General features: G+C 39.0%; 1 long non-coding RNA gene across 2 annotated transcripts in view; it reads right to left on the bottom strand.

Moving 5' to 3' along the window:
* LOC102469887 (uncharacterized) overlaps nt 1-13,573 on the bottom strand; it is a 50,941-nt gene that overhangs the window by 25,408 nt on the left and 11,960 nt on the right. For both annotated transcript variants that reach the window (XR_337601.3, XR_001369815.2), the window contains 2 exons: nt 10,035-10,110; nt 8,172-8,395 (listed from right to left, as the gene is read on the bottom strand). This is a non-coding gene — a long non-coding RNA (uncharacterized LOC102469887). The remainder of the gene's footprint in view (nt 1-8,171; nt 8,396-10,034; nt 10,111-13,573) is intronic.

Genomic DNA, 13,573 nt, shown 5'->3' with positions numbered 1-13,573 from the left:
AAAAAGGATGGGGGCTGGGGGGGACGGGGATCTAAGAATATCTGATAGGGTCTGAGCTTTAATTAATAATAATGTATGATATTGACTCATCAATTGTGACAAATGTACCATGCCAGTGTAAGTACTAATGTAAGATGTTACTATCCAGAGAAAGGGTATGGGGGAGGGCGAGGGGATGAGGGAAATAAAGGAATTCTCTATATTATCCTCCCAGTTGTTCTGTAATCTAAAACTGCTCTAAAATTAAAAGTTTTTTGGAACAAATTACACGTACAAGATTACTAGTTCTAAAATATAAAACACAACAAATCAAAAAGAAGAAAACAACTCAAAAGAAGACTAGACAAAGGCTATGAACAATAGAGGAAGGGGAGAGGAAATCCAAAGGCAGGAAAATGTAACCAATTAACCAAAAGTAGGATAATAACTTTATCATTGGACAAAGGGGCAGAGAAGTTGAAACATGATACTGCTTTTTAACCCTGTTTAGCCTACAATTAAAAGAGTAAAATAGCTATTGTTTACAAGCATGCAGAAAAACGCACACTCCAGCTTTGCCGTCTAGAACATGATTGCTGTAAGCTTTTGCAAAGTATGAGGCAAGATCTATCACAATAAGAAATGCGCACACACACACCTGATCTATCCTATAGCAAGAAAATTACCACAAGGACAAGATATATGCATAAGACTTTGTATTGTAACATGGTAAAACTTTTTTTTTGTTAGAAGGTACACGCTCTTACCAGAAAGAGGTGGGGCAGAGTGGGGAGAGTGATCAAGCACCTCCCAGGGGGTTGGTCACAACACAGTCCCTTCTCTTTTCTAGATTTTAAGCACACATGCACATGTGCCCAGCATGTTTTTCAAGCCACTGGGTCCAGGACCCAAAATGCACAGTTGGTCTTGTGGAAACAGCTGCCTTCACCACCATACATAGCAGGCCCATAAAACAACATTTTTAGTGACAAAAAAATCTTAGAAACGAACTCCATCAGCGGGGTAGTGGCTAAATAAACTATGATATATTCAGACAGTAGAACATTATGCAACTATTAAAAAGAATGAGATATATGTCTATTACCATGGAGAGATGCTATGAGGTCATTTTAAGTGGTAAAGGAAAATTGCAGGAGAATACGTCCAGTATGATAGTATCTTTAAAACCCTCTGTATGTGCCTCAGTGTTCAAATATTTCTGGAAGTCTACGTACCTGGCTATTAACATTAGTTGCCACAAGGCAGTGGGCTGCAACTTTAAATGTAAAGTCTGGTTACTCCTTACATATGTGTGTGTGTGTGTGTGTGTGTGTAAAAACCTCAAACGTGATTGCCATATGTTACATTTAACTGTGAAGTGGTCAGAAGAAAAAAGAATACCAGAGCTGCAGCAACTGCATTACATGATCACCACCCAGCAGCATCTCTGCAACACAGACACATGAGAAGATGTTCTCCCCGGGACTACGGTAACCTACTTTCTACATCAAGAGAAAAAGCACCAAGTTGATTTTTTTAATCAGTGACCTACATGAGAGAAACGAGCCCAGTGAGTCTGTATTTGCTCCCATATGGGTGAGATCACTAACTTCATAGGCATTGGGGAAAGACTTCACATAAGCAGTGGCAATTCAGAAAAATAGCATTTTCTGAACAAAATGAAGTCCTGTGTGTGTAAGTACCAAGTTATGCACAGGAAGACAGAAAACAATACATTTAATTCTGGCGATATCAGTAAGCACAGGAGATGTCTGAAACCAAAAGTTTCATCAGCAAGAGGAGGTGGGAGCAATGCATGGATGCAAACCCAGTTGGGTAAATGCAGAAACAGAAGGTTAGCAAGAGGAATTTTAGCAGAAAACTGCTCTACACACAACAAAGTACAATCTTCAGTCAGCAACATAAATGAAAGAGGGCATCTAAATCTACTTAATCTGGGGCCATCAGGTGGTGTGGAGGCTAAGGCAGCTTAATCCCACATGGCCATTTGCATGGTTCGAGTTCTAGACTTGGCTGCTTAAAAACCATGCTGGGTGCATGTGCATATGTGCCCCAAATCCTAAGAGGAGACTGGAGAAAAAAAGATTGTGGAGTGGCCATCCCTCCTGAGGAGGGGGGTGTTCTCTCTCTCTCTCTCTTCTCTCTCTCCCTCCCTCCAGCAAGTACATGTGACCTATAGCAAAATAAATAAATAAATAAATAAATAAATAAAATATAACTACTCAATCTAATTTTAAATGTGGTTATAGTTATAATCTTAAAATAAAAAAAAAAGTAAAGATAAAACCAAACTATGTCAGAACAGTAAACCCGCAAGAATACACTTTTTACCCCATAGTTTCTCTCTTTGACTAAACTGATTCAGGACAGGTAGTGTGATCTCAATTTATCCTTCTCAGAAGCCTCTAAGAAATGCATTGTATCTTGGAAAGGTCATTTTACTTCAAGAATGAGTAACCTGCCTAGGCTTCCATGACAAATACATCAAGAATCCCAGCTTAAAGCCTGTACTAGGATTCAGCCATGCAGGCAACCAGAGAGCTTGCCCCCGACACACTCCACCTGTGGCCTGTTTGCAGGACAAGCTTGGCCAGAGGCTTGTTGGGCATGGGGAGCAGAAAAGAGCTGGCAGCCATGTGGACCACTGGATGGCAAGACCTGGGATTTCTCTAAGCTGGAGGCAGAGAGAGACAGTAGGATGATGGTTCTCACAGCACAGGAAAATACAGAATTGTTTACGCAGAGCTTCCCATACCTTGGTGCGTTGGTCGAGGCAAGGGGAATACCTCAGTGAAGGGGTCACGGGTTTCTGCCTCTGGAAGGAAAGGAAATAGTACACAAACAAGTGGCCGATCATGAGCGCCGTGAAGGCACTCAGCAGAGCGCTCTGGGGCCAACATTGGATAGGATGGAATGAGAGACCTTTGCAAGGGGGGATATTTGAGCCAACATGGAAGGATGAGAAAATGGGATTGGGGTGAGAAGGAAAAAGAGTGATATGCCCAGAAAAGAGCAAAATTAAAAGCCCTCCTGTGAAAGGAAGCTTGGCACCTCCATGGTACCGAAGGTGGGCAGTGCACCGGAGCCTGAGGAAGGGGTGGCCAGCGTGAGGGGCCAGGTTCCCTCCAGCAGGCAGGAGTCAGCATTCTCTGCTCAGAGCTAGGGCAATACATTAGAGGATTTTAAGCAAAGAGAGCTGATTTTATTTACTACCTTAAAATACTCTGTTTAAACATGGAGCATAGCAAGTAACAGTACAGAAACGGTGGTTAGCCTGCAGATTAGGATTTTCTTGCACTCAATCAGGGAGGAAATGATAGTCCAGGGATGGCAGTGAGAACGAGACAAGTAAATAGACCGAAAGGTTATTGAAAACAGAATGGCCGAGTTGCTGAGGGCTTAGTTCTGGAAGGTTAAGGGAAAAGGCAAAATCCAGAATGACTCCTAGGTTTTCAGTTAAGTAATTGGATGTGTGGTAGTGGTTTGGGTAGAGACTGAGACGGAAGTTGGCACAATCGTGGGAGAACAGCTTGAGATGCCGACCAAAGTTATCCAGACCTCAGCTGGGGCTTCCCTGATTCCTGAGACCATGGAACGTCCTCATCCTTAGCTCCAAAACCCAAGAATCAGATCTCCACAAGATTTTTCTTTTACCTAAGGGCTTAGTATCTCATTATTATCCTGGGTTTTTGTCTTCCATTCACGCATCCATTTTTCACCTGTTTTTCTCTCTCTTTTTTTTAAATTTTTAAATGTGTGTGTTTTCTTATATGGTACATTAATTCCAACAGCCCTAACGAACTGTATGTAATGTCACAGGGCTGATGTACCAGTTTCAACCAATAATTATAAAGGATGCCTTATGGTACCACACTCCAGATTAGAAACAACAACAACAACAGTAATCAAGACAATGCTAGTATTACTACTGTTGAGGAAGAGCTTTACAGTATTTGAAATCATATAGACTTCTCTCTTGTCAAACCCTTGTCACATTTTCTAAATGATTTCCCACTCCCATTGAAGTCCCCAACACCTAAGTCACATTGTGCTTCCTACAGGTAGAGAAACATCTCTGATGTCATTTTAAGCCTCAATATTTTAAAAGGGCTGCTCTCTCTCTTTCTCTCTTTCTCTCTCCCTCCCTCTCTCCAGCAAGCACGTGTGCCCTATAGCTAAATAAATAAATAAATAAATAAAGCTACTCAATCTAATTTTAAATGTGGTTATAGTTACAATGAACTAGTAAAGATAAAACCAAAGTTATGTCAGAACAGCAAACCCACAAGAATATGCCTTTTACCCCATAGAGTGTCAGTGGCGGTCATTTTTATATCACGGTCTTCACATTACTGAACAAGTTATTCCCAATAAAATCAGTGGTTCACACCATTTCCTGATGAGGAGCAAGACCCTGCTTTGTCTCATCTCACGCAGCATCAGTCTGATGCCCAGGATCCAGGATATCCCAACTTCTTGAGACAGACTTCTAGTGAAAATCGCATGCTCTTGTTGATGGTTGTTCTTAAATAAAATCATGTAAAAGTAGCTTGGAGGGAAACCAGCAGTTGGTGTAATGACTATGTCGCTGGACTCCCATGTAGTCGACTGCAGTTCGAATCCTGGACCCAGCGGTTTAAATTCATGCCGGGCATTTGTGCATGCATGCCCAAGATCCTGAGAGGAGTATGGAGGAGAAGGGATTGTGGCGTGGCCATTCCCCCTGGGGAGGTGATTTCTCGCTTTCTGCCTCTTTGTTTCTCTTCTTTCTGGTGAGCGCATGCACCCTATAGCAAAAACCCCTCAAAAAAAAAAAAAAAAAAAAGGCAGCTTGGCGGAGAGTAAGAGTACATTCATGTAGTATGTCTGGTCTAAAGTACATATTACATTTATTTAAAAATTATTCATTATACACCTGTAAGATTCCAAATACTCCAGGTGCTAAGGATAGAGAAGAATACAAAATGGACATGGCCCCAATTATTTTTTTGATTTGTCATAGAGCATGCACCCTAACCAGAAAGAGAAAGAGAGAAAGAAAGTGAGAAATCACCCGTGGGGCGGAAGACCATGCCACAATCCCTTTTCCTCCATTCTCCTTTTGGGATTTTGGGCACACACACCGGCCCAGCATGTTTTCCAAGCCACCAGGTCTGAGATTCCAACCATGCAGTTGGCCATGTGGGATTCAGCATCCTTAACCATGTCACAGGCTTGCCCCAAGGACATGGACCCTATTATCAGACAATTCGAGTGTTTCAAGGTCTTAGTTTTATCATTCCAGCTGTAAGAGGGACCAATGCATTCAACTTAGCCTGGATCTCCTATAAGCCTTTTTAAAAATAAATAAAAGACAAAAGTAATTGCAGCTCTATCAGTGGCCTAAGTTATTTTCACAGCTTTTCAAGTGACGCCTCATATTACACGAGATGATCCTTCTAAAAGTGCCCATGAATTGGTTGGTGCCATGCAGGTAGGGATGGAGCACTGGTCATCCTGTCTCTTCCTTTGGTACATATTTATTTTTTTAAAATTATTATTTATTTAATTTTATTTATTATCATTATTATTTTTAATTTTCTATAGGGCATGTGTACTCATCAGAGAGAGACAGAGACAGAAAGAGAGGGAAAGTGAGAAAGCAAGCCACACAGTCCAGGACTTAAATTGCAGTCAGCCATGTGGGAATCCAGCGCCTTAACCACCACACCACCTGCCAACCCAGTATATATTTCTTTTTTAACTTGCCAGAGGGTGCATGCACTCACCAGAGAGAAAAATACAGAGAAAGGCCGGCAGTGGGGGAGGGGGAGAATGGCCTAGCCTCAATCCCATCTCCTCTATTCTCCTCTTGGGATTTTTGGGCATGTATGTACACATATCTGGTATGCTTTTTTTCTTTTCTTTTTTTTTTTTTTTTTTTTTTTTTTGGGGGTTTTTTTTCTATTGGGCGTGCTCGTCAGACAGAGAGAGACATAGAGACAGAAAGCGAGAAATCACCCCCCAGAGGGGATGGTCATACCGCAATCCCTTTTCCTCCATTCTCCTCTCAGGATCTTGGGCACGCACACACATGTGCCCGGCGTGAGTTTTAAGCCACCAGGTCCGGGACGCAAACTGCGGTCGACTACGTGGGAGTCCAGCGACACAGCCATTACGCTAACTGCTGGTTCCCACATCTGGTATGTTTTTTAAGCTGTGGGTCCAGGACTTGAGCCACACAGTCAACCATATGGGATCCAGTTGCCTTAACCACACCACCAACTGGCCCCCTTTCATATACATTTAAAGCAAGTTTTACTGTCCTTCTAACTGGGGTTCTGCAAGAAAATTAAGCTCCAGTCCCCAAAGGTATCAGTAGATGTAATGAATTAATCTTTCTCCTGAGCATCCAGCTGGGTACCACCTAGGTACCACCCTCGGGAGACCCAAGAGTTAGGCTTACTTCTCTCCTGTGAACCTCCAAGGGAGTTGAGAAAGGTTGGAGGACAGTGTAACTTCACCTTCTATTTTTAGAAGCAAGGTTAAATTGAGGAGAAAATCTAATTTGGTAAAAGGCACAGACCCTGGAACAACAATAAATAAACCAGAAGCCAAAAGGTCTCCAGAAAACTAAGGAAGCTAAGAGAAATGTTAGACTCACTGAAAGCGAGTGCTCTAAGTAAAACATAACTGTGCTGATCCTGGGCCAAGGAACCCCCAGTCAGACTAAAGTTAAATACAGTGCAGCTACAGTCAGAACAAACGCCCCCATTCACAGGAAGAGACATGGCAGGACAGCTTAGAAAACATTTCGTTTTTCTGTACTACTCAGAGGGCCCCCAAGCCTTTGAGATAAACTTCTAAATGCTCACCCTTCAATGGTCTAATCACATGAAGGAAACAGGGCATACTATAATACTAAAAATCTCATGACTGTGAAGTTACCCAGAGGAGAAAGGTTTATGTTAGAAGTTAATTTGAAATTCCAAAATGTACTTAAAGTCATTTATTTTAGTCACTCAGTGTCTCTTTCCCAGACAGGAAATTACCTAACTCAAGGACATAGAATCTCATCATGGCCTTGTTCAAAGCTGATAAAGACACAACAAAAATTAATTTGTAGAGACTCAATAATACTTTTTAAATTAATATGCCATCACTTACTTCCATGTAGTTCAACTTCATGGACTACACATAAAATAATTCATAATACACATGTATCATTACCAAAGAAGTTTTATCACAAATCGACTTTAAGCAAGAGGTATAAAAATTAGATTTAAAGTTAATGCACCATTGTAAATTGTACCAATTGCCAGTGTTAACACTGGCAGGGTGAGATGCCAAAAAAGCTTTTAAAAGCCTGCAAGGAGCATGCTTTCCAAAATGGTTAAGGAAAAAAAAAAAATTAAAGGGGATTGGGAACAAAACAGGGGGCAGGGAGAAGAAAACCTTCCCCCTTGTCATTTAATATTCTGTAGGAAGATCATACAGTATACCCTACAGTAAAGAAAACACAGACCTTTGGACTTCTCTCTCAAGAACAGATGAAAATAGTTTGCCCTTTTCTCCTCTCCTTTCTAATTCCTCAGTACAAACAAGATGAAGCCCTCCAGCTTTCAGGCACAGCAAGTAGTAATACTTAAAAATATTAGCTCATTTCAGTTGAATTTATAATTCACTTTCAAAACGAACAACAGTAAAAAAAAATGGATTCTAAAGGGTATAGTCAGCAATTACTAAATTCATAATTTTATAAAAAATAATTTGCAAAAAATGCACCTAAAGATCTTGGCCCACTTTCCTCAAGTTTTAAATTAATTCAGGAAAAGTTATCTTGGAGCTGATTGTGAATAAGAATGTCCTATGCCTGCCTCGATATGTAATTTGACATTTGATAATAATGCTAAATTATTCCAATATATTTTAAAGGCCTAGGACATTGAACTATTAAAGGCCATGGCTGATGAAGATTTGGATAGCCAACCCCTGATTGCCTCTAACATGCAAAAGATATTAAGTCAATAAGTCTTCAAAACATGAGCCAACTCATTTCATCATATTTTTCCCCAAGTAATTAAAAATGCTAGAAGCTAGAGTCCAAGCTCTGGGTCTAATTGTGTCCAAAATAAGATTTCCTAATTTACTAATTTCATGACCTTTGCCTCTTTTTACTCTGGTTTACTCACCTATAAAAGGGAAATTGCCCATCCATGGTGATGCAACGGTAATATGCTGTACTCCATAATGCTGGAAGCCATATGGAAGATCAGGGTTTTGTTCCTGGATCAACTTGTACAAGCCAGGGGCACACACACACACGCAGGTCGTCTTGGCTGCACAAAGGCTGAGGTGCATGGGGAGCATGGCGTGAGACTTTGAGCTGTGTTCTTGTCTTTCTCTCTCACTCTCTCTTTAGTGAAATAAATAAATGTTAGTAAACAGGAAATAACATCCTCTGCATAGCACTATTATGGGATTAAAAGAGATGATTTACAAAGTGTTTTGCACAGTCTGTGATGAACAAATAATAACTGTAATCATTGTGAGAATATGAATGCCTTTGGGATGCCATAGTTTGAATACTCACAAATGTAACCGCTTTCATATACCACCTTGGTTTCAGGAAAATTTTAAGGTAGCTTACCAGGATATTTAAGATATAAAGTCACTGGACGAGCACTGTAGCACAGTGATTGCTTTGTGGAGAGAGATGGGTCCCACATGGCTAACTGCTGTTCACATCTCAGCTTGCAAACTACACCCGGGCTGTGTGCATGCATGCTCAAGGTCCTGACAGGAAGGAGGAAAGGAGGAAAAGTTACTGTGATGTGGCCAGACATCATGGGGGTGGGAGGGCGCTTTATGTATCTGCCTCTCTTCAGTGTATGCGAGCTTCATCCGGGATTAAAAAAGTCACCAAGTCAAAATGTAAATGCAAAAAAATAAAGAAGGGGGAAAAGGTGAGGTTAAAAAGAAAATGGCAAAAGAGTAGAAGAAACTAGCTTCACCAGTTATAAATGAAGTGAATCCTAGATAGAACAATGACTTAGGAAAATAAGTGAGTAATCAACTGATACTAAAGCAAGATGGGACTTTCTTCTGAGAGTCTCTGAATAGAGTACAAGAAATGAAATTTTAAAATCTTCAACAAAATCCTTACAGAGATAAACTTCACAATCTCTTTCTCCATTTCTATGGTTTCCCAAAATATGCAGTGACACATTTTTCTTTCTTTTTTTTTCTTTGCAAAATCAGAAATCTCATACTTCGCAACCACACGTACTTTTTGAATTTAAGAAATCAATAATATAACAGGTTTTGTGCTGAGTTTGCAAAGGAGTTCCCCAAAGGACTTTTTCTGCATGAAGCAGATATCTGTAAAAGACACCACCCTCTTTCCTGATTCTTCTAGAAGAGACTTCATGGAGAGGGAAGAAAGCAGGTACGTTTTTAGTGAATGGAGAACATCTCTGCAAGGAGAACAAGACTCATACCAAAGATGAGGTGGTAACTATAAGAACTCTGTAGAATTTAAATCCGTTTTCTCTTAGTAAGGGATGTTGAATTCTGAAAGGAGAAGGGACAACACATAAGAAAGGTTGCCTTTCAACCACTGCCAGTTGGGAAAGGAGGAAAGGGAAGAAGGGGAAGGGAAGTCTTTGGGAGCAGACTGTAAAACAATCCCTGGGGCCAGGTAGTTCTAGGCAAAGGCAAGCAGATGATAAAAAATAATAATAATAATAAAATAAAATAAAAAATAAAAAAGATGTAGTGGTAACTCACAGGGGAAAAAAGAATAATAATATCTGACTCTTACTGAGTGCCAACTGAGCACGTTAAGCTGAGTATATAATTTCAAATTCACAACATCTTTTGACGGAAGTATTATTATTCCCTTTTTTGCCAATAAGGAAGCAGACACAGAAATCTTGAATCATTTGCTAGCACTTGCCCAGAGCTTGCAAATGGCAGAGGCAGGAGTCAAAAGCAGGCAGCCTAACCCCAAGGCCCTCTCACAATGCCCCACTTTAGATGAAACATCCACTCACATATCTGATCCAGGGTCCCATCATCTTAGTTAGCTTTGAACTTTAAAGAGCTCATCTTTGGGAACCTGTCCCATCACTGAAAAAAAAAAGGCATCCATGTCACTGTAAACAAGAAGTTACAATTATTCATATCTATCCTTATTCATATCTACCCATGAAATATGACATTTAGAGAGTTCTTAATCACAGAACTACAACCTAAAAGTTCACTCTAAATTTAAGGGCACTTCAGGTTCCATTGAAAATGTTAAGCAAAGGCCTATGATCGACGTGATGGATACATCCATGACTTGCTCTGTAAGGCTGCAGATTCGTCCTAGGTAAATGGCAGACTGAGGAATTTGCACAGGTTGGAGCCTGATTTGGTAAACCGCGGGCAGCTGTGGTGCACCTCAGACTTTCAGTTTACATATCTTTGCTCCTAACAAGTGGTAACATTTTGTTCTAAGAATAGGGATAGTCTTTTTAAAAAATTAATCAAAAGGGAAAAGAAGATAACTATAAAAGACTATATAGATAACTAAATAAGACTACTCATTAAAATCAATTATAGTCTTATTCAAACATCAAAGGACAAGGTAAACAAGGTGATAGGACATAAAATTATACTGGGATAACTTTACCATTATTACAGACGACTATGCAATAATAGCTATTATAACCTTCAGTTCTGTAAAATAATTTGTATTGTTTCATTACCACTCTTACCAACTTGTCTAACACATATATGAAATCAATGTTTAAAGTGATTATTGTCACTATTAAGAAAGATAGCTATAAACTAATATCAGTTTGATCATTAAGCAAATAACCTTGTCTAAAGCTTATCATATGAATGTAAAAGGAACTTCCTACAGGTTAAGAACATAAAAAAGAATTTGGAACAAAGTAAGGTCCCTACCTTTAAGGAGTTTACATATTTAGATGAAAAACACTTGAAAGATAATCAAATCCAGTTAAGTCTGAGTCAGACCTATGGTTGAGTGTTCGTTTTAAGATATTTAAAGTCAGAGAACATTAAAATGGATAAAAAAAAAATAGCATGTGAAACTTGAGATTACATCTTTTAGAGAAAACAAAAGACTAAGGTACAATACAACTACCTGAATAAAAAATTTCTAGTGGCATTAACAAATGTTATCTCTACAACAAAATTTAGAAAATGAGGAAGACTTAGTTAAAGTCAACATAAGGACAACCTTGATGATTAGGATGACTAAATTTTAGTGAAAAAATCATACTTTTCAGGGACCAGCAGTTAGCGTAATGGCTATGTCACTGAACCCCCATGTAGTTGACCGTGGTTCAAGTCCTGGACCCGGTGGCTTAAACTCATGCTGGGCATGTGTGCATGCATGCCCAAGATCCCGAGAGGGGAATGGAGGAGAAGGGATTGCGGTGTGGCCATCCCCCCGGGGTAGGGGCGGAGTGATTTCTTGCTTTCTATCTGTCCGTCTCTCTCTGTCTTTTTGGCGAGCGCACGGGCCCTATAGCAAAAAACCTCTAAAAAATTTTTTTCAAAAAAAAAAAATAAAAAACACCATACTTTTCCAGATCTAAAATTCTGAAAAATAAGTAAATCAAGTAAATATTGACTGTCTTATTGGCAGAACCAACTGCAAAATTCATTTATGGAAAGACAAAGCAACTGAATAGAACCTAAGGCCTATTCTCTTTGATAAGAAAATAGAAAGACCATGAACCAGGCAAAGCAGAGAAAAAAAACAAGCAGACAAGTTAGGGAAAAAAAGGCCAATCTTTTTTCTGTGTTTGCAGAATTTAAGTTTTGTTAATGTACAGGTTTTCATTTTGAATCAGTTCTCAATAATCCCCATGAAGAGCTGAACAATATGTGCATTAGTCTAATAACTCAATGGACATTTCCAACATGTTGAATTTGTTATTAAAACTATTTTGTAATCTGTGGGTGCATTACCAATGTTCAGGTGTCTCCAGTGAGACGCCATACTTGGAATAAATCCACATCATAAACAGTCCTGAAGTAGATAGGCTAGAGTTGACTTTTCCATCACGCTCAACTCCGATTTGGAAAATCGCCACATAAAATTAAATCTTATATTCACACCAACCATGTAAAGGTGCCAGAAGCTTTATTTTCTGAACTCCACATCATTATTTTAACCCTATTAATCAAAAGCCTTTAGGAAGAATTTTTTTATTAGAAGTTAAAAATGTATTTGTTATGCCTACGACCTGATTAGTAGAATAAAAAATGCTGAAGAATCATGTTTTAGCATCTAGGTTTCTGATTTCACAAGGATATGGTAAGAACATGCTAAAATAATGAATATGACTGTTTCTCATAAAATCATTCAAATTAATGGAACTATTATTATTATAAGTCTAATATGAGTTTCGTAAGAACGTCTTAGTGAGATAATAATGGGAATAGAACATAACAAAGAAATAACTAGACTACACAATGACCAACAGTAATGAAATTAGACCCACATGGGAAGGTCTGGATTCACATCTCAAGACCTCCCTTACATGCTAGGCACACACGTGTGTACCTGTGAGCTAGATTTGCTGGAGCTGGGGGTATATGGCAACCTGACAATACTGTTCAGGTTCTCTCTCTCTGTCTTTCTCTTTTTCTGCCTCTTTCTCTCATGGAGAAAATTAACTTTAAAGAAAAAAGACAATTGATACCATTTCTACATGTCAAAAAAAAAAATCACAGTAAAAAAAAAAATCTGATTACATCAACTGATTCGCATTAAGCAGTGCTGTATAAAGCACCTCCCATGTCCTGAGCATTGTGCTAGACTCTGGGGATAGAAAAATTAGTAAGAATGGTCCGTGTTATTTAAACTTCACAATTGTTCCACTTATATTATCTGATAAACAGAGAAAGTAATTACACTGTTGTTTTATTCGACCTCACACATACAAGAATAATACTTACCAAAGAAGAAACAAAATAAAAACGATATGGAAAAATTGATGCCATCATTTGAATATTCATTAAAAACCCACATAACAAATTTCACTTCTATAAATATGTAAGCTTGACTAAAAACAAACCAAAAAAAAAAAGAAAAAGCCAGTGAGCTCTTGCTTAGAGTTCTTAGATATTGGATCGTCAAGAAAGTCATGACATATGTTTCTATGTTTTCCTGTGTAAAACTGTGTCGTGACTTTTCCAACGACTCAATAATTATCTCATTTCTTCAACTGCTATGTGCATATTAAGTTGAAAGTCAACTCCCTACTGTCACTTCTCATTCTTTATACGTTTCCTCGGGTACACAGATGCAGCAGAACCATGTGGTTTAGATAGAATAGCAGGTCTCAAACAGGTTGGACTTTATCTTAACTGGGATTTATCTACCTCAAATATTGCCACTGCCATTTATTATTTTTTATTAAACAGAAAAAAGTTTCGAAATAAACTTGGACTATGCTCTTGGGGGTTGGAAATTCATGATCAGAAGAAACTCTTGGTTCCAGGATCAAATTGTAAAAGAAAAAATGAAAATATCTTGGTATTTCAAAATTGCTGACCCTCAGCAGGA

The sequence above is a fragment of the Tupaia chinensis genome, unplaced genomic scaffold (assembly GCF_000334495.1).
Source record: "Tupaia chinensis unplaced genomic scaffold, TupChi_1.0 Scaffold147554_1, whole genome shotgun sequence".
In the NCBI taxonomy this organism is placed as follows: domain Eukaryota; kingdom Metazoa; phylum Chordata; class Mammalia; order Scandentia; family Tupaiidae; genus Tupaia; species Tupaia belangeri.
Note: the sequence above shows the minus strand (reverse complement) of the source record. Positions and strands in the feature narration are given on the sequence as shown.